This window comes from Notolepis coatsorum (genome assembly GCF_963971535.1).
Source record: "Notolepis coatsorum genome assembly, chromosome: 1".
NCBI lineage: Eukaryota > Metazoa > Chordata > Actinopteri > Aulopiformes > Paralepididae > Notolepis > Notolepis coatsorum.
In genome coordinates, this window is record NC_140165.1 from 265,299,482 (window position 1) to 265,321,449 (window position 21,968).

Genomic DNA, 21,968 nt, shown 5'->3' on the forward strand with positions numbered 1-21,968 from the left:
GCAGGAACACTTTGAGGGCTCTGTGGACATGGGGGATCCAGGTCCTTGCCCTCTCCATGCCGCAGCAACACTTTGAGGGCTCTGTGGACATGGGGGATCCAGGTCCTTGCCCTCTCCGTGCCGCAGGAACACTTTGAGGGCTCTGTGGACATGGGGGATCCAGGTCCTTGCCCTCTCCATGCCGCAGCAACACTTTGAGGGCTCTGTGGACATGGGGGATCCAGGTCCTTGCCCTCTCCGTGCCGCAGGAACACGTTGAGGGCTCTGTGGACATGAGGGATCCAGGTCCTTGCCCTCTCCGTGCCGCAGGAACACTTTGAGGGCTCTGTGGACATGGGGGATCCAGGTCCTTGCCCTCTCCGTGCCGCAGGAACACTTTGAGGGCTCTGTGGACATGGGGGATCCAGGTCCTTGCCCTCTCCGTGCCGCAGGAACACGTTGAGGGCTCTGTGGACATGGGGGATCCAGGTCCTTGCCCTCTCCGTGCTGCAGGAACACTTTGAGGGCTCTGTGGACATGGGGGATCCAGGTCCTTGCCCTCTCCGTGCCGCAGGAACACTTTGAGGGCTCTGTGGACATGGGGGATCCAGGTCCTTGCCCTCTCCATGCTGCAGGAACACTTTGAGGGCTCTGTGGACATGGGGGATCCAGCGTGTGCCTTTAACGGTGGACGGTTGGCAGATATTCACACCAAGCTCTTCAGCGATGCGATGTAGCTCTCTGTTGATAATTGATAGATTTTTAGTGTGGGTGAAAACACATACATCACAGATGTAGGCACTGCCCACAAGGAAAACACATTAAAGTATAACAAACCACTTATTTCCAATGTGGTCCTTGATGGTAAAACATCAAATGACATACACACACACATTCGAAAAAAAAACAATATTTACAATAATTCTTACCTGTTGGACTTTCCACTGAAGTGGTAGGTCTTCCATGTGAGACGGAGCAGATCGTACACCTGGCACACCATCGGCTCCTTCTTCTGGATGGTCAGGATTGCCAGCTCTCTAGTCTGTGAAGGTGAAACAGAGTAAAAAAACGATCAAACTTCTTCTCCCCCTCGCTGTTACACAAGTAGTTTGAATGTCTGTGCACGTGTGCGTCTGTGACGGTTAATACACATAATTTAGTGTGTGTGTGTGTGTGTGTGTGTGTGTGTGTGTGTGTGTGTGTGTGTGTGTGTGTGTGTGTGTGTGTGTGTGTGTGTGTGTGTGTGTGTGTGTGTGTGTGTGTGTGTGTGTGTGTGTGTGTGTGTGCGCGCGCACACACACACACACGTGCATGCATATGTCTGCTACCACATAAGCAATATTTTCAGTTACAAACCTGTGTGGCATGCAGTGGATGGGGACAATATGCCCCCCTGCCTCTCTTTGCAGGAGAGCAATCACTCCTCCCCGGTGACCCATGTTCACTGAGGCACCATCTGCCCCGAAGCTGATGAGCTTTTTCATCCAGGCATCGTCCTCGGGGCAAACTGCTTTGAATGCAGCCTTGGTTGCATCCAGAACACCTTGAAGGAAAACACAAAAACAATAATACTTTTGTAGCCTTAATACAAACAAGATAGTGACTCAATTAATTAAACTATACAAGAAAAAAGGCTTGAGTGGCAATGAGTGGACCACCTACCAATCGCATGGGAGTGCTGAAGGGTCTGTTGTCCAATGAGGATATTCACTGGCTTCCCACCATCCAATAGGCGCACGTAGACAATCTCACATTCTGTATTCGATATGTCAGTCTCCATCAATTAGAACGGCAAGGTACTTTGCAGTTCTCAGCTTAGCCGCTAGGCTCTCTTTTAAGAGATCAGCAACTTGCCCGATCATCTCCGCACACCTGTGTGAATGAGAACACTGTAAGCGCTGGCCTAATATACTTGCCATGTACCCATATTATAGTCACATAACATTATGACACGTCACATGCAATTACATCATGGTACACTCGCATCCTAAGATGCCATTACGTTGTTTTGGGTAGCATTTAGAAAAACAAATAATTGTCTATCTATCTATCTGTCTCTATATGTCATATATGTTATGATGAATTGAAAATGGGGGACCCTGATGTAAACAAGACGAAAGTCTTTCTCTGGTCTGCATCACATTAACAATTGTGTGTATTGAGCCGTACTGTATTGTACCCATTCTGCAATCTGTTAATACAGTTTTCAATCAATACAAGATACAAGAGTTTTATTTGTCAAGTATACAATGAAATGCGGGGGGGTCTTGCCCGCAACGATGTGCATAATTACAATAGTAATATTAAGAATCCAATAGAATGACATTGTGCAATAACAAGTAACAAAGTAGGGCAATCAATCAATCAATCACAGGTATTACTATTGGAAAAATATTACCTGACATGGTTGTCGTAGGTTGGATTTATATCAACCCCGTTCTTCTTGTGAACAGTGATGAGTGGCCCAAACTTCACGAACGGCTCCTCTTCCTTGGCGATGAAGTAGGCTATATTCAATTTTATTTTGAGCTGCCTCCTTTGATCTGCCTCGGAAATAAAAACTTGTCTACTTAATGCTGCTGTCACCGTAGAAGACGAAGATTTATTGGATTGCATCATGTAGATGTCTCTGCACGCTGTGTGCCTTAAGGATATGCTGTGTTTGGTTAATCCATCTTTTTGTTAAATGGGATTCCCCGTTACAAAAGCAGTTTTCCCCGCCTGCTTCTGTCCCTTGCAGTATTTGCAAAACATTAGCTCATTCTCAAATACTAGCCAGGGGAATATTTGCATCCACTCGCCCCTGAACTTGGGCTTGGGGACCGTTTTAGTTGCGACAGTGTTGTCAGCAGGTGCAGCTATCTCTCCATCTTCATCGCTCGTTACAACGTGGGCATCAGTGCTAACTAGGGATGCACGATAATTATCGGGCCGATATCAGCAATTATGACGTCATCCCGATAACGTTATTGATAGCTCCGATAACATATAATACATTTTTTGGTTAAAAGAAATCCGGTGTGGGTGGATTTGGATGAAGGGCGCTTGTTTTTATTATAGCCTCCTCCCGTTTTGCCAGTACTGTGGTAAAACTGATAGCGTGTGGTTTAGGAACAGGGAGTTTTTCACAAATCCAGCGCTCCCCCTCTTGTCTGTGACATAGTCACGTTACATTCGGAGACAGACGATCTGCCAATTACGCCCCTCCGCTTGCACCCACCTCTTCTTCTTACCACCAATCAGAAGCTCTCGTTCGTTTATTTACCTCCGGATTGTCGGCCATTATTCTACTCGGAGCCACACACACACACACACACACACACACACACACACACACACACACACACACACACACACGCACACGCACACGCACACGCACACGCACACGCTGTCGAGAGCAGAGCTGTGAGTGTGTGTAAGAGCACAGCCGGCTCCTCGCGCAGGCAGAGAGAGACCCAGGGAGGAGAGATAGAAAACGGCCAACAAGATTAGTTTGCGACGTTTAAATTCCTAAAAAAAAAAAACTCCATAATTTCTCGAGTACCGATAGCAGTACCGATGACGTCGGAGCTTATAAATACTAAAAGAAAAAAAAAATGTTTGATTAAAAAAATATATACATTTAAAAAAAAATTATAATACAATAAATATCGGTTATCGATATCGGTTATCGGCTTGAGGAGCATAAAATTATCGGTATCGGTATCGGTGTCAAAAAATCAATATCGTGCATCCCTAGTGCTAACGATGCTATGAGCGTTAGCATCAGCGTTAGGCAGGTCTGCGGTGGCTAGTGGCTACTGCCACTGCTGGCTCACTGTTCTCGACGGTCACATTTTCATTCGGCGGCTCACTAGGAGGCGGAACGCGTCGAAAATATGAAGCAATACTAACTTTACTTTTCTTCATAGGCATAGCTAAATCAGACAGTCAGCCAGTCTATCAGAGTGCTCAATCGATTTTCCCCACTCTCATACCTGAGTGCTCAGCTCGCATGAGTGACGTCATCGCGTCATCACACGGCTTGGATAATTTAGGAGTGAAATGCGAATGCAAGGCTTGAAATCCCTACTCGCAAGCCCGCCCCCAAATATTATTTACCAATCGCATGGTGCGGGCTAACTAGCTACCGTTCTGGGAGCTAACGTTGATACCTGGATGGTGCTAACTAACTAGCTACCGTTCTGGGAGCTAACGTTGATACCTGGATGGTGCGGGCTAACTAGCTACCGTTCTGGGAGCTAACGTTGATACCTGGATGGTGCGGGCTAACTAGCTATCGTTCTGGGAGCTAACATTGATACCTGGATGGTGCTAACTAACTAGCTACCGTTCTGGGAGCTAACGTTGATACCTGGATGGTGCTAACTAACTAGCTACCGTTCCGGGAGCTAACGTTGATACCTGGATGGTGCTAACTAACTAGCTACCGTTCCGGGAGCTAACGTTGATACCTGGATGGTGCTAACTAACTAGCTACCGTTCTGGGAGCTAACGTTGATACCTGGATGGTGCTAACTAACTAGCTACCGTTCCGGGAGCTAACGTTGATACCTAGATGGTGCTAACTAACTAGCTACCGGTCTGGGAGCTAACGTTGATACCTGGATGGTGCTAACTAACTAGCTACCGTTCTGGGAGCTAACGTTGATACCTGGATGGTGCGGGCTAACTAGCTACCGTTCCGGGAGCTAACGTTGATACCTGGATGGTGCTAACTAACTAGCTACCGTTCCGGGAGCTAACGTTGATACCTGGATGGTGCTAACTAACTAGCTACCGTTCCGGGAGCTAACGTTGATACCTGGATGGTGCGGGCTAATTAGCTACCGTTCCGGGAGCTAACGTTGATACCTACTAACTGGCTGGTTGAAAGAACGGCCCTAATGTCAACGTGTTTCAATATAAGCGTTATGTATGGTGATAACGAGTATATTGTTAGCCTTGCCACTGAGAGCCCTGCCCGCCGTGTGGCGTGTAGACGTGTAGTTCATAACGATACTCTTATTTTGAAAATCTGTGCGGGTCTCATTTCCGGCCCAAGCACAACTAGAGTCATAATATCGATGGCTCCGGCAGTTAGCAGCATTCGGTTCGTATGATATTCTTATTTTGAAAAAAACCGTGGCAACAAGTCATATCCGCCCAGCCGGGCCAGCCCTGCAGCGTGATACTATTGGCTTCTGCTCATATCAACACAGAGCAGTCTGCTCTTGTCTAGATCGGACCTCCATGAGCTACCGTTACTGTTTAAACAATGACCCAGTCAACTATTCACTTTTAGTTTAATACATGACGAGGCATTGTCTAACGGTATCTAGCTGGCTAGCTACTGATAGCTGCTGATATCAACATGCTCCAGCAATAGTCGACTCGAGTGCATAATACCTCCGTTCCCTCGTTAGCTAGCTCACGTTAGCTAGCTCACGTTAGATCTATTATGTCCCAGTAAACTAAATTGTGTTAACGTTATCTAGCGGGCTAGCAGTAGCTACAGATAGCTCCTGATATCAATGTCTTATAACATTGATTCAACGCGTATTCTAGCTGAGGGCTTGATGAATGTGATTAGACCAAAGAACCGCAATATTATACCAATAGGGTCCAGCTGCAGCGCCGGAGAATCCTTGCATGCTGAATGTAGAGTATTAGTATAGGGTCTAGCTGCATCGCCGGAGAATCCTTGCTGGAGCTGGAGGCTACTCAAGTATACACAGACAGTGGAGCTGTTTGCAGATAGCGAGCATTTTGACTTATTGCGTGGTGGCTAGGGATGCCCCCCGGACCCCGGTTTTGAACGGGAACCGGTACTATATTAGAAAATACCGGAGTATTTATAAGCTCCGACGTCCTCGGTACTGCTATCGATACTCTAGAGAAATTATTATTATTATTATTATTTAAAAGTTGCGAACGATCCTCTCTCTGTCTCTGCACGAGAAGCGAGCCGCAGCCAGCGAGTCAATTATTACACACACTCCTCGCGAGTCGCTCGCTAGTGCTACACATAGACATACGGGTACTACATACGGGTACTCCTTAATGAAAGTCCCCGACGCCCCGTGCTATAGCGCTCTGCACACAGACAGCAGCTCTGCATGCACTGAGTCGTGATCATGGCGGATAGAGCGAAGCGTTCTAAAGTATGGTACTTTACAAGGGTCAATGCCGACAATTAGAGATGTTCCGATACCATTTTTTCCTTTCCGATCCGATTCCGATACCTAAGCTTTGGGTATCGGCCGATACCGATACTTATCCGATACCAGTGCATACATAAAAAAAAAAAAAAAAACGATATTATATAAATTTTTTATAAATAGAATATATTTTTTTTTTTTTAACAAATACTGTTTTATATATACTGTTTTTTAGTCATAACTAGAAAGTAATGGTATTTATTCAACAACAGGTGATTGTATAGATTTGTATTAGTATCATTAATCAATGAGTATGGGGCTTCAGCACTGCAGATATACCCTACTCCAATGATCCACACGGACATTATACGTTGCTGCACTCGCTACCCACTGGCTCTGCAGATATACCCTACTCAGTCTGTCTACAAGGCTCCGTTCAGTAGCAGTCGGATCTGTTTTGATTTTTGCACAATAAATATTCAACATTCTCTTTTGAGACTCCGCCTCAGACTCTTATCATTTGGCACTAAAAGCTAAACATTGTCGCCGATATGGCTGTCCGCAACATGTCATTAATTGTGTACGCGACGTGCAATTGTGCAATGACAACGTTACCGTTAGCTAGCATGAGCTACCGGTATATGGGAAGACCATAGAAGACTGTAACGTTACTGGTGACATTGTGATTTAACTTGGAATACTCCTTTGCCAACTTGCTGTACTTTGCTTGCAGGTCTGCAGCCATTATTGCTGGATTATATGAATAGCCCCAACTTTAGCCAAGGTAATGTTAAAGCTAGCTTTCGGTTAGCCGTTCAATGCTAATAACACCAGCCACCAAGCGAACCCATGAGCTCGCCGTCAACACCGCTCTGTCGGGACGATGACATTTAAGAAAGTATCTGCTGTTAAAATGACAAATGGCATTGACACTTTAATCGATTAAGCACACGTTTGTTTTATAATGCTTACTCAACAGACCACAGTGTTGTTGATAAATTACGTCATATGGTATCGGAGCGCAGCATTAGAGGGTACTCGCCGATACCGATACCAGCATTTTAGCCAGTATCGGCGGCTTTTCCGATACCAGTATCGGTATCGGAACAACTCTACCGACAATGCACGTTGCCACAAGTGCAACAAAACATTTGCCAGTAAGGGTGGCAATACGAGCAACCTATCAAAACATTTGTTGGCAAAACATGATATTAGCGTGCAGAAATGCGCCGTATTCGACTGCCTTGCGCGCAGTGGTCCATCTGCATCCACGTCCACTGCAGCCGGTAAGCCAAGATACGGAGTTTCCTAGGCTAATAACTAATTATTACAAATAGGCTAATAAACAAAATAATTGTTTAGCTACAAATACTACAATCTAAAAACGTTTTATAGATCGTCAAGCTGAGGCGTCAGCCACCAATGTGTCCCAGGCCAGTGAGCCCAGGGCCACCACACATCCTCCCTCCACCACCCAAAGTCCTTTCTCCCTAGCAGCTAGAGGAAGGATGACAGAGGATAGGGTGAACGAGTGTCACAGTTCTGTTAGCCTTTTGCATTTGTTGTTTATTATAAAAAGTCTATAATTCAGAGTCAGACACATTTAAAACATTGTTGCTGCTGTTGCTGAAGAAATTATATTCATTTATTATATTTATTTATAAAGTTATATAAAAGAACATTGCTGCTGCTGTTGCTGAAGAAATTATATTTATTTATAATACTTATTTATAAAGTATTAAGTTGTATAAATAATAAAGCAATGTCGATTCTGTTCTTAATTAATTGTCTTTTTTTCTTGCAAAAATAATAATCAAAAAGAACCGATAAGAGTATCGATAAAGTACCGAACCGTTAAGCAGTATCGATAAGAGTAGTAGTATCGATAAAATCCTAACGATACCCATCCCTAGTGGTGGCGATGTCTCGCAGATAATACAACTACAAGTATGATTATATAATATATATTTTATTTAAAAAAAAAAATTATATAAAATATATATATTTTTTTTTTTAATCAAAAAAATTTGGCAGGTAAGAAATATGCTTGGCGGGTAGATTCTTCCCATCTACCCGCCACTGGCCGGTGAGTCAAAAAGTTAATTTCGCTCCCTGTGCACAGGTGTGTGAATGCAGAACAAGCGGTACAGTATATTGTATGGTAGTGTTCAGGATTCTAAAGGCCCTCCCATAGTCCAGCAGACTGTACACAGAGCAGACTCCGCGGAGGTCCGCGCGGCTCTTTGAGCCTTCATAGTCGAGCGGACCTCCGCGGACCAATTTCCTACATGTCATGCGCCAGTTTACACAATTGTCCCCACGCTGTTCAACTTCTGTCATGTCGTCGTCATCCGATGTCAAAATATAGAGTATGTTATCTCCGTTTCCAATATTTCGATAATAAAATGGGCAGTTTTACGCACTTGAATAACAGGTATATAGGCAGCGAGATGCAATGTACCGTATAGGCTTGAGGTGGACAGCGCTGGTGCTGAAATGACAAACACGCATTGCATGAAATAAAAGCACCAGTTTTATTTCAAAATATTGGAAACGGAGATAACATTCTATGTTATCTCCGTTTCCAATATTTCGAAATAAAACTGGCAATTTTACACACTTCATTTAGAAAAGCCATTCAAACATCTCTCTTGGCACGGAGCGAGTGGTCAGAGTAAAATGCAGATCGGCGTCACATTAAATGCAGTTCGATGTCAACCAAAACGCCGAGCAGCGTTTTGTGTGACACCAAGTCAGCGGCGCGGATGTCCGCGCGTCAGAAAATAGTAGCTTCGCACCTGTGGGTCTGCTGTCCGCTGAGATCAAAGCTCAAAGAGCCGCGCGGACCTCCGCGGAGTCTGCTCTGTGTACAGTCTGCTGGACTATGGGAGGGCCTTAAGTTGCCACCGTGAGTTCATCTTAGGAAGGGAGATGTAATATCCTAGGGATATCTGTGTAGCCTATAGCCTACCACAGCACAGCAATGATGCGTACGTGATGACGAAGGGTTCGAAATTAACGGGGGCTTGGGGCAAAATGCCCTCGAAAATTGACCAAATGCCCTCGAAAATCAGTTAAGGGGGGCAAGAAAAGCCCCAGACAGTTTACTACAGTGCGAGCATTTCCCTCGTATTTGCCCCTAATAATATGTGTGTGCGAACCGGAAAAATCATTTACTCGCAGTGTGCGAGACGAGTGAAGATTACAAAAAACAGAAACTACAAGTCCCACATTCCACAAGGCGCATAAACATCCAATCACAGTAGAGTTTCCTGCGGTGGCGCGGTACATTTGTTGCAAGGAGGGAGGGAGGCGGGGACCTCTGCGTGTTACACACAACACGGAGAAATGTCCAAGCGTCTGGCTGCTTCGGTGCGTCGTTAACGTCGGAAGAAATTCCACACTAAGCCCTACATTCAGAGCAGAGCAGTATCCTAATGACTTTTATGCTTCATTCGATAAGGTGTTTTGCAAATTCTGTCAACATACCCTGTGGACTGGACCCGCAAAAACACGTGCGAATATCACTTCAAAAGCCATGTCAGGAACAAGGGCCGTGCTTCCCAAAACACACCAGCTCTCTAACGATGATCTCTGGTGATCACAATAGATACAGCTAGAGGGCGAGGCTAATCACTGACACTATTGTGATTTAAATAGCTATGTAACATTACAGTACATAGGACTATAGTATAGATGGAAATGTAGCTTCTTGCTAAATCTGGTGTACCCATCTACAGTATTTGCAAATTATTGTCAGTAGGCCTACAGTCCTTTATAAATGAAATAAACTAAAGGTGCATAAATTATGCATTACTATATTCCATCACAATATAGCTAGGCTACTGACATTGTGATCACTTGAAATGTGTATTTTTATTTTGTCACAATATTATTTGAAAAATATTGTGTAAAATTGAACTGTATTTCTGAGTTGCAGCACTTAAAAACATTAAATGGACTGTTATATCTAATTAAATTGTGGACATTTATTCATTCCCACTTATTAGACACTATTTCTGATGGTAAAATGGGCGTAAAAGGCTAAATACAGAATTCGGAAATATTAAAACGGAATTTGGGAAAAAATTAAATGGAATTTGGAAAATAATAAAAATGGATTTCATATGGCTCTACATATCTGTGTCTCGCTCTCTCTCCCTCTCCCTCTCTACATCTCTCTCCTGAACCTATTTAATTCAAAAAGAAGACATTGGACAGTAGCTATAGTATAAATTATAGCTCAGTTGTAGCTGTAACAGAATAATTGTATTAACTATTAATGAACTATTATTCAATAGCGTTTCAATTATAATGAATTAAATAATTGTATAAAGAATTTTCAATGTTCTGTCATCTAATAATATATTCCATTGCCTTTTCCTATCTGTATCAAAGTCAAAATGTTGGTATCATAACAACACTACAACATACAAAAGCAGCTTGACAACCGATATCCTTTGCGTCTAGTAGGTAGGGCTGACCTTCGATATTTTTTTTGGCAATCGAAGCTTCGGGGCAGAGCTTCGATTTTAATTCGAAGCTTTGAATTTAAAAAAAATTATAAATTTTTTTTTTATCTTATGTTGTGGGACTTGTACAGCACTTTGGTAAACTTTGTTGTTTTTAAATGTGCTCTATAAATAAAGTGGATTGGATTAATGAATTAAGTAGCCCCTTTCGTGACTGTGACACAGCCAACACGGCTGTGTGATTTAATTCAAGGTGGATCGCTGTTGTCGTTTGATCAACTTCAGATTTCATGGGAACTACCAATCCCCCAAATCAAGAATGTTTAAGATGAATGAAGTAAGATTTTGATTATTTGAAATATGGCCTGTGTAGACTAAACTATGCACAGAATTATGTCAGTCTACAAGGTCCGGCAATGTAGACCTTGTAGACTCCACTACAGACCAATTATCAGTGAATGTTCATGCATTTTTAAGAAGGGCTACCTACTTCCAGAAAAAAACAAAGAACTCACCAAAACATCTCAATAGCACCTTATCTAAATGTTCTATTTCATATATGGAGATTCATATTTATTTATGTATTGTATGCATTTCTACATTTTATTTCCTATTTAGCTATTTTGTTTATTCATCCCAGTATCTTTCTTTCTTATGTGTGGAATTCTACAAGGCATTTACATTCACATTTAGTCATTTAGCTGACGCTTTTATCCAAAGCGACTTACAAGTTCTGTACGACAAGTCATCAGGAAGGGCACAACTCTATCAGCTGAGTAACAATATTCATCAAAGTGTTGCGTGTTACAGTGTAGGTTAGTTTATTAGGACAAGTGCATGACAGTATGGTTAGTTAGGGTTAAATTTTTTTTAATTTTATTTCAGATAATGGTTGAAGAAGTGCGTCTTTAGTCGACGGCGAAAGATTGGACGGGATTCGGCTGTCCTAACTGGGGTGGGTAGTTCATTCCACCATTGTGGGGCAAGGACTGAGAATAGGCGTGTAGGTGGTGTATATGTGTTTGAGGATGATATCCTTCAAACAGGCAATAGTGATGATATAATTTGGGCAGTGCTGAGCTGGGTTACTTTCCTCCAGTGTATTTGTCCCCCGGCCCCACCCAATGGCCCCATGCACACACACACACACACACACAGAAGTATTAAAAAAAAAAAAAAAAAAAATGTAAACTTAGATTTTTTTTTTTTGTTCGAAGCTTGTGCCATCGAACGAAGCTTCGAAGCTTCGAAGTATTTAAGACAGCCCTACTAGTAGGCATGGGCTAATTTGTGATTTTGGTGGTATGTGCTATTTGCACAGATGTTTAGCCCTTGAATTAATGAATTAATGAAAACTTTATTTAACAGATTGCAGAATGGGTACAATACAGTACGGCTCAATACACACAATTGTTAAGGGGATGCAGACCAGAGAAATACTTTCGTCTTGTTTACATCAGGGTCCCCCATTTTCAATTCATAGTGTGCATGCACACGCACAGTATAATATGCATGTGATAAATAGTTTGTTAATAAACTCTGTTACTTGAAACATTTTCACTGTGCGCCTAAATTTCTTTGTGTGCTCCTAAATTTTTATTTAGATTTTATTTATTAAAATTTTATTTAGGAGCACATGTGCTCCTTGGAAAAAAGGTTAGCGTAGAGCCCTATATATGGAGACATTAACATTACGTTATCAAACATAGGGATGAAGACTGTAAAAATATATTATAATCTTTATGTTAATTTATCATAAAAATTCTGTGCCCCCGAAATACAAAAAAAAGCCCCCGAAAATCAAGTAAGGGGGGCAAAAAAAGCCATGGAATTAAAAAAAATTATTCTAACCCTGTGATGACGTGTACCATGACGCTTTTCAAGGTATCGTATCGAAGTTCGAAATTCCAGTATCGTGACAACACTAATTCCAGTCATTTGATATGGAGGCACTGTTTAATGTGTTGTCATTGCTGCCCGGGACGTGAGAATAAACGGTAACCCATAAAGTAGTTGCCCGATTCTATCATTCCTTATTCGACACTAAGAGTGACAATACACGGAATATTACAGATACAATCTTCAAATGTATTAGAAAATGAAATAAAGTGCAAAACAATAAAACCTTTATTTACCGGATCTCCTCTCTGGTAAACAAGAATACCCTGAAGACTCTGGCAGGAGCACTCATTCAAGGGTACTACGACTATGCTTGCACCTCATGGTACCAAAGCACCTCAAAGGCGCTAAAAACAAGATTACAAACATCACAAAACAAACTGGTCAGACTACTGCTTGACCTGACTCCTAGAACCCACCTCACCCCTGCCCACTTTGACAACCTAGGATGGCTTAGAGTAGACGACAGAGTACAGCAACTTGCAATGGGCCTGGTCTACAAGATACACTATACGACTATTTTGCTGACGACACAGTGGTGGTGGGCCTGATCTCTGCCAACGACGAGAGGGCCTACCTGGAAGAGGTCAAGGTCCTGGCGGGATGGTGCCAGGAAAACAGCCTCTCCCTGAACGTCAGCAAAACAAAGGAGATGATTGTGGACTTCAGGAGGTCGGGGGTCAAGGACTACAGCCCCCTCAGCATCGACGGGGCACCGGTTGAGAGAGTCAACAGCTTTAAGTACCTCGGAGCCTACATATCCGAGGACTTGACATGGACCACACACATTGACAGTGTTGTGAAGAAGGCACGACAACGCCTCTACTTCCTCAGGCGCCTAAGGAAGTTCCAAGTCAGTCAGAAGATCCTTAAGAACTTCTACTCATGTACAATAGAGAGCATCTTGACCGGCAACATCACCTCCTGGTTTGGGAATAGCACTGCACAAGACCGAAGCAGACTACAAAGAGTGACACGTTCAGCCGAACGCACAATTGGAGGGGGGCTCCCCACCCTCCAGAACATTTACAACAAGCATTGCAAGGGCAAGGCTAAGAGAATCATTAAAGACTCCAGTCACCCGAACAACTGCCTCTTTGAACTGCTGCGGTCAGGCAAGCGATACCGGAGTCTCAAGGCGAGCACAGAAAGACTCAGAAGAAGCTTCTATCCCCAGGCCATCAGGCTGCTAAACGAACAATGAACACTACACAACAACAACCACCAAACGCACATAGCACACACATCCACACGCACACACTCACTTTAAACAAACACACTGTAGCACCCACTCCACACACTTTATAGCACACACCCACTTTAAACAAACACACTGTAGCACCCACTCCCCACACTTTATATTTATTGATGAAGGATTGCACTACAACTCGTACACCTTACTGTAAATTGTACCTAAATTGTACCTCATCCGATTTCTGCTTTGCACTATATAGTACTGTACATTAGTACACTGCATAGTATTGTATATTATATGGTAACTCAGAACATTGTACATATGTCTATACCGAACACTGTGACCTCATTTTCTTCTTCTAAATTACATGCTATACTATGTTATTTGATACTATCTTGTCTAGCACAGTCTCTGGAGCGTAACAGTAAGAAGCATTTTGTATGAAAGTATTCTGTACTTCTGTATGACAACTATTAAAGAAACTTGAACTAAGGTACCCATGTACATGTCAAAATACTTCCTAAAGGTCAGTAAATACCACGACCACAACACCAGAGGAAGCTCAACAAATCATGTTAAACCCAGAATCGGCTCAAACAAGGGACTAAACACGTTTCGCAATTATGCCACATCAATGTGGAACGCCCTACCCAAAGCTGTAAAGGAATGTGAATTCCTACCCACATTCAAAACCGCTCTAAAAGAGCACCTACGGGAGGCTGCAATTCGAAACTGGACACCATAAATGTCCAAACCCCCCCCACCCCTCCTAATAGACAGTCTCCTCCCCTCCGTATGTATATTCTCTCCCCACCGTATGTATATTTCTCTCCCACCCACCCACCCCCTCCTAATGTACAGTCTCCTCCCCACCGTAGGTATATATTCTCTCCCCACCGTATGTATATATTCTCTCCCCACCGTATGTATATTTCTCTCCCACCCACCCACCCCCTCCTAATGTACAGTCTCCTCCCCACTGTATGTATATATTCTCTCCCCACCGTATGTATATTTCTCTCCCACCCACCCACCCCCTCTTAATACAGTCTCCTCCCCTCCGTATATATATATTCTCTCCCCTCCGTATGTATATATTCTCTCCCCACCGTATGTATATTTCTCTCCCACCCCCTCCTAATGTACAGTCTCCTCCCCATCATATGTATATACTCTGTCAGGATCTCTGGGTAACAGTACTGTATATTTGCATATCATATATGTCACAAATGTAACAGTACTATATACCTGTATGTCATGTATGTCGCTATGCCATAAATGTCATGATGTCATGTATGTTGTGTATGTCATAAATGTCACTATGCATTGAAAATGGGGGACCCTGATGTAAACAAGACAAACGTCTTTCTCTGGTCTGCATCCCCTTAACAATTGTGTGTATTGAGCCGTACTGTATTGTAACCATTCTGCAATCTGTTAAATAAAGTTTGCATTCATTCATTCACCTTTTGGCATAAATTCCATCTATATTCTTACTTACAAATACAAACTTAGTTAATATCTAATCCTGTAGTCAGAACAATCACATTCAATGTACAAAAAAACCAATAGTACATATCTTAAATTGAATATGATTATTCATAACCTTAGCTTGAGTTGAGCTCATCTTAGCAACAGAGGTGTAACACTATGAACACAGCTAGCTAGCAGTTAGCCATTATTCAAATCGACCAATTAAAAGTTAAAACGACTCGTCCAAACGTGCAAACGTGTTCATGTACACACTTGAAACCGTACATAGCATGTCACTGGCAGTTCACATTCGTGTTTAAACATCTTTAAGAATGTTTTAGATAAGTATTGTATTACCTGTGAATGACGGAGCGATGGCTGCTCTGACTGCGCGGTGCTCTGAGCCAGGCTGTACGGCAGACTGTACTGGTGTCTTCCTCTATCACTCTCAGGAGCGCAGGAGCGCAGGAGCGCCATCTACTGGCCTGGAAGTCGACTCTGTTCAAGCTGCTGGCGCGCTGCTGTGTATGTGGATTGAACCATGCAATGAAAGAAGGGAGGGGTGCTCATATTGTCAAACAAAGTAACAAGCACCTGTTTGTTTCTTTTGTGACGGTTTTCTTTAATACAGGCAATTATACTTTTGCATCAACTACATTAACTTACTTTAGGATAATAATAAAACCATTGTAGTGCCGAGAGATGGGAGTCAGAGACGGTAGCTCGAGGTAGAGCGAACAGCATTTATTTGGTACACAAATACAACATGCTACTGCTACGTTGCGTGTAGTCGACTGACCCGTGGTGGCAGGAAGTGCCACCTCCTCTAATGTTCGGGCGGAACTCTTGTTCCTAACAATAGTTCCGTGGGTGAATTATGTACAATTAACAATCACTACACAAGCCCCCCCAGAATTCAACCATGGTCAAAATCTCCACGGCGGGGAGAGACAACGACCCGGCCGCGGCGTGAGCGGACAACCCGGGGCGCGGTGCAAGCGATTGCGCCCTCCACGGCGCCCGGGGGCATGAACCGGCCACGGTGAGTGCGGAAAGCCAGGGGCGGGGAGGTAGGGGCGGCGCAAGCGCCCGTGTCCTCCCCGACACCCGGGGGCACAGACGTCGACGAGGCCAACGGCGGCTCCGTCGTTGGCGGGTCCCGGGGTAGCGGCGGACGGCCTCGGCGGGGGGAGAGGGCCAGCTCTAAGGGCTGGGAAATGTCTACGTGGGCGGGTTCAACCTTGTGGTGGTTGTACCCCACCTCAAAGGCGAGCCTCCGCCAGTCCTCAGGGGCCTGTGGGCCAGGGTGTCCGGTGGATAGGTCATTCAGCAGCGTCGGACCCGCGTGACCAATCGCGACGTCCTCCAGGCGTAGACTGGAATCTGCAGTCCCGAGGGCCTGGATGTCGTGGTCGGAGGCCTGTTCCGAGCCCCTGTTGACGTAGTCGAGGTCCGGCTGTACAGCTCCGATGACGACGTTGGGCTTCTCGGCGACGTGTCTTGACTCAGAAAACGTGAGGGGATCGTGGTCGGTGAAGGCTGTAAGAAGGCCGCCGTATGTCGCCTCATCGCGGACACATGCCAACGAAGCCCGTGTCTGCGCGTTTATTAGGCGGCCATGTCTAATGTCCACGAGGAGACCGTGTGCACCCAGGAAATCTGCCCCAAGTAGTGGGAACGAAATGTCGGCCGTGATGCAGTCCCACGTGAACCGCTGGCCCCCAAAACACAGTTCCACGGTCCTTGTACCGTAGGTGCGGATAGGGGTATCGTTGGCGGTCGTCAGGCGTGGACCTCTATCATCGCCGGCGGTGTCCTCTTTTGTAGCTGGCAGGACGCTCCTCTGAGCTCCGGTGTCGCAGAGGAATTTGCAACCGGAGAGTGTGTCTCTAATGAAAAGCAGCCGGTTCGACATACCTGCGCTCACCGCTGCTACTGGGCGCAGGTGTCTGCGTTTATGTGTTATGCCGAAAGTGCAAGGGGAACGGCATCTTGTCGCCCTCGCGCCGAAACGTGCGTGGTAATAACACAGGCCTGCGGCAGCGCTGCTCCTGATCTTCCTCGCCCCTCCCCCCTGCGGCGTGTAACCACATGTCGAGGCTATTAGCCCTGGGGCAAAGTGTCGAGTGGCCAGGTAGAAGCGGTCAGCCTCTTCTGCTAAAGCACGGGGATCAGCAGTCGCTGTATTGGCAAGTGCCGTCTGCACGTGTGGTGGCATGTGCCTGAGAAACAGTTCGATAAACAGGAAATCAGGCCGTTCTGCACCCAGCAGGTTTAACATCATCAGTCAGAGACGGTAGCTCGAGGTAGAGCGAACAGCATTTATTTGGTACACAAATACAACATGCTACTGCTACGTTGCGTGTAGTCGACTGACCCGTGGTGGCAGGAAGTGCCACCTCCTCTAATGTTCGGGCGGAACTCTTGTTCCTAACAATAGTTCCGTGGGTGAATTATGTACAATTAACAATCACTACACCATATTAATAAAAAGATAATAATAGTGTCTCTGGGCCCCCCCCCCCAGTGCTGGGCCCTTGGAATCATCCTAATCCCCCCCCAGCTACGCCCCTGTGTGTGTGTGTGTGTGCGTGTGCGTGTGCGTGTGTGTGTGTGTGTGTGGCCGTGTCGTGTTGAGGGAGCCGTCAGCTCTCAGCTGGAGCTCAGTCTGTCAGAGTTTATCTAAATAGTGTGTGTGCGTGTGCGTGTGCATGTGCGTGCGTGTGCGTGTGTGTGTGTGTGTGTGTGTGCGTGTGCGCGTGTGTGTGTGTGTGTGCAGTGGCGGCCGGTGTGAACTACATTTGGGTGGGCGCTTGAGGGGGGGGGGGGGGGTGAAGGGGGGGCAAGCGGACAGCTGACCAAGCGAATACTGACTCATAATGTTACCCGAGACGTGAGCGATTCGACTCACGCTCACGGCAATGAATCGGCTCTTATGAACGAGTCGCTCATGACCGACACATCACTAGTTACCCCGTTTCCAACGTTAAGTCGAGTTAATTCATACTACACTAGTACACGTATGATCAATCCAATAATGGACACATATATATCTTGTCATTTAAAGAAGTTACCATTCATTCATTCATCCATTATGCGTCACCTGCGGCGAAATTAAATGTTATAGTTCAACAACAACACGCTGTGTTGAGAGAGCGAGAGAGAGAGAGCGAGAGAGAGAGAGCGAGAGAGAGAGAGAGAGAGAGAGAGCGAGAGAGAGAGAGAGAGAGAGAGAGAGAGAGAGAGAGCGAGAGAGAGAGAGTGAGAGAGAGAGAGAGAGAGAGAGAGAGAGAGAGAGAGAGAGAGAGAGACCGCATTAACTCACTTTGTTTAGTTGAAACGTGGTCCAGGAGGGCTTGATAAAGTGTATATGTCCACTCACTGTCCCACAGTCCCAGACTGTTGATGTATATCCACTGTCCAGACTGCATCCAGCTAGCCAAATAGCTTCTTGTTAGCCAGGTTGCCTATTGCTTATTAACAGCGAAGGAGTGCGCCGAATGCTTCCGCGTTTTCCCTGATTGGCTGCGACACGCCCCGCGGCAGGCGCCGCAACCGCAGAGCGGAGCGGCAGAGCTTGCGGCATTATTTAGCCGTAAACCGCCATGATTCTCATTCGAAGCTTAGCTCACCTGGCAGTGCGGCGGTCCTGCCAAGTTCGAATCCCATCAATTTTTTTTTATTTATTTTTTTAACATGTATTCTTTCGCCGGTTAAGGTTAGGCATGGTTAAGGTTAAGGTTAAGGTTAGGCATTGTTTCGGAGTTGGTTAAGGTTAGAAAGGTTAAGTTTAGGCGCTGTTAAGGAGCTGGTTAAGGTTAGAGTTTGTCTTAGAGAATGGCAATATTCTTTCTATGGTTAAGGTTAAGGTTAGGCATGGTTAAGGTTAAGGTTAAGGTTAGGCATTGTTTCGGAGTTGGTTATGGTTAGAAAGGTTAAGTTTAGGCGCTGTTAAGGAGCTGGTTAAGGTTAGAGTTTGTCTTAGAGAATGGCAATAGACAGCCTATTTCCGCACTGCCGCTCTCTCGCGCTGCCGCGGTCACATGGTCACATTGTCACATTCTTGCACTCCTCCGCTGTTAAAAAGCAACACGCAGCCAGGTTAGGCACACCAACACAAGTACTGTGACGACGAGCTGTGTCTTTGCCCATTTCCGCATCGAACAGCCTGCAAACTACCTGGCGTTCTATCGCCCTGCTCTAAGACAAACTCTAACCTTAACCAACTTTGAAAGAGTGCCTAAGCTTAACCGTCGAAATAACTTGCCTAACCTTAACCTATTTCGAATAGTAACTAAGCCTAACCAGTGTAGAAACGTCGGCCAATCAGAGAGCGTCTCCGAGAAATGCGGCTAGAGCGTCTCCGAGAAATGCGGCTATGGAAAGTATAGACGCTGCTTGCTTAGATGATATAGATCGCTTGAAAATGCGCCCGGCTTCCATCATATTACATCATATTTCAACGCACAGTGCGTTACGTGCGTTGGCCTATTTGATTGGCTGCGAGGATACAGCGATGAAACCAGTGCACGCCCTGCTGTGCGCGATATGTCTCGCCCCAGCCTGAGAGGTAGTTACTAGTCACTTCCTGTGAATGAAAAACTATTATTTATATTTGATATATTAACGTTATATTGTGCATTGGAAACACAAACATACTTAAAATGAGTAAATATTATTCATTTTAAACATGTTTATTTTATTTCTAGGGCTCAAAAATATATATATATATATTTTTTCTTCTTCTCTCTTTTAACGAGGGAGGGCGGCGCTCTAGCGCCCACTATCGGCCGGCCGCCACTGTGTGTGTGTGTGTGTGTGTGTGTGTGTGTGTGTGTGTGTGTGTGTGTGTGTGTGTGTGTGTGTGTGTTGTATGTGTGTATGTGTGTGTGTGTGTGTGTGTGTGTGTGTGTGTGTGTGTGTGTGTGTGTGTGTGTGTGTGTGTGTGTGTGTGTGTGTGTGTGTGTGTGTGTGTGTGTGTGTGTGTGTGTGTGTGTGTGTGTGTGTGTGTGTGTGTGTGTGTGTGTGTGTGTGTGTGTGTGTGTGTGTGTGTGTGTGTGTGTGTGTGTGTGTGTGTGTGTGTGTGTGTGTGTGTGTGTGTGTGTGTGTGTGTGTGTGTCTGTGTGTGTGTGTGTGTGTGTGTGTGTGTGTGTGTGTGTGTGTGTGTGTGTGTGTGTGTGTGTGTGTGTTAGGGTGACCAGATGCAAAAAGTCCAAAAGCAGGACAACAGTAAGATTTTGGTGGGACAAAGTGGGACAAAGTGGGACAGATAGATAATGTAATTTTTTTTTATTAGAATAACTCGTCTTCACCAAATAGATAAAGGTTAAATCAAAATAAATACAAGTTAAATACAGAATTATATCTCTCCACATTCATCTTGGCACTGGCAGCCGGCTTGTTACCACCTAACATCTGTTTTAAATATTCAAACTTTATCACTTGACAGGAATGTCTTGTGTTCGATATTCCCTGTTAACACATGCAGAACTAGGGAACACTAGGGAACAAAAATAATAATACAAATAAATTGTGTTTCTCTATAACTATGGATAACTATGGATGTAGCTTTTGTACGACCACACAATATTTTTTTTGCAATATCTGAGTCTGGCCAAATGACAGAAGCTAGCTTGCTACCACAGTCGGCTGACCTGTATGAATGGGAGTGTTGTACAGTGTGATAGATGCTTGTTATCTCTGCTGCAGTGACCTTGTCCGTCTGGCTATCATTTTTTGGTTTAAGAAGAAACATATCCATAGATCTGGATGTTTCTTTTTGGTGAGCCACTTTCATGTGAGACTCACGTCCACTGTGGTGCTTCAAGTCGTATTCTCCTCCATGAGCAATTGAAAAACAAACTATGAAACAAAACACAGAAAGCTCCCTGAGGATTGCCTGACATCGGCCTCACCCAGGCATGTGTCGTTTGCCAGTCTTGGTTGTAACTGCTGCAGGTCAGTTTATTTTTACTGCTTTCCATCTTGATTCATAGTTTGCTTGTAATGTTGTTGTGTTTTCTTTTTTGACAGCTCGCTAAACGTTGACAGCGCGCAACATTTTGACAGCGCGCTAAATTACTATAACCAATCAGATCTGCGATATGAGGTAGCGTCACGACTCTCACGAGCAGAGCGCTAAATTACTACCTAACCAATCAGATCTGCGATATGAGGTAGAGGTAGCGACACGAGCAGAGCAATGTGTGTGGAGAAGAGGCGGGTTGCTACGTTTACTGTAGGGAGGGGCTTTTAGACCCATGTTTTTTTTTTGCTTCGAAAAGAGGGACATCCTCTCAATATGTGGGACGTGGGACATTCGGTCAAATGGTGGGACAGTACAACCAAAAGGGGGACACCTGGTCACCCTAGTGTGTGTGTGTGTGTGTGTGTGTGTGTGTGTGTGTGTGTGTGTGTGTGTGTGTGTGTGTGTGTGTGTGTGTGTGTGTGTGTGTGTGTGTGTGTGTGTGTGTGTGTGTGTGTGTCAGAGTTGATCTAAAGACTCTGCTTCTTCCCACAGCAGCTTCTCCTCTTCTGGAGCCTCTCTAGGAGATCAAAGTCGCCGGAAAACTAGTTCACTTAGAAAACAGGCCGCGGTCTCACTGTGTGTTTCCTTCATTGGGACCAGGGGCTGGGAGCTGTGTGTGTCTCCTACGCATGCGGGGTATACTTCAAAGCAGCAGCAGCAGAAGCAGAAGCAGAAGAAGAAGAAGAAGAAGAAGAAGAAGAAGAAGAAGAAGAAGAAGAAGAAGAAGAAGAAGAAGAAGAAGAAGAAGAAGAAGAAGAAGAAGCAGCAGAAGAAGAAGAAGC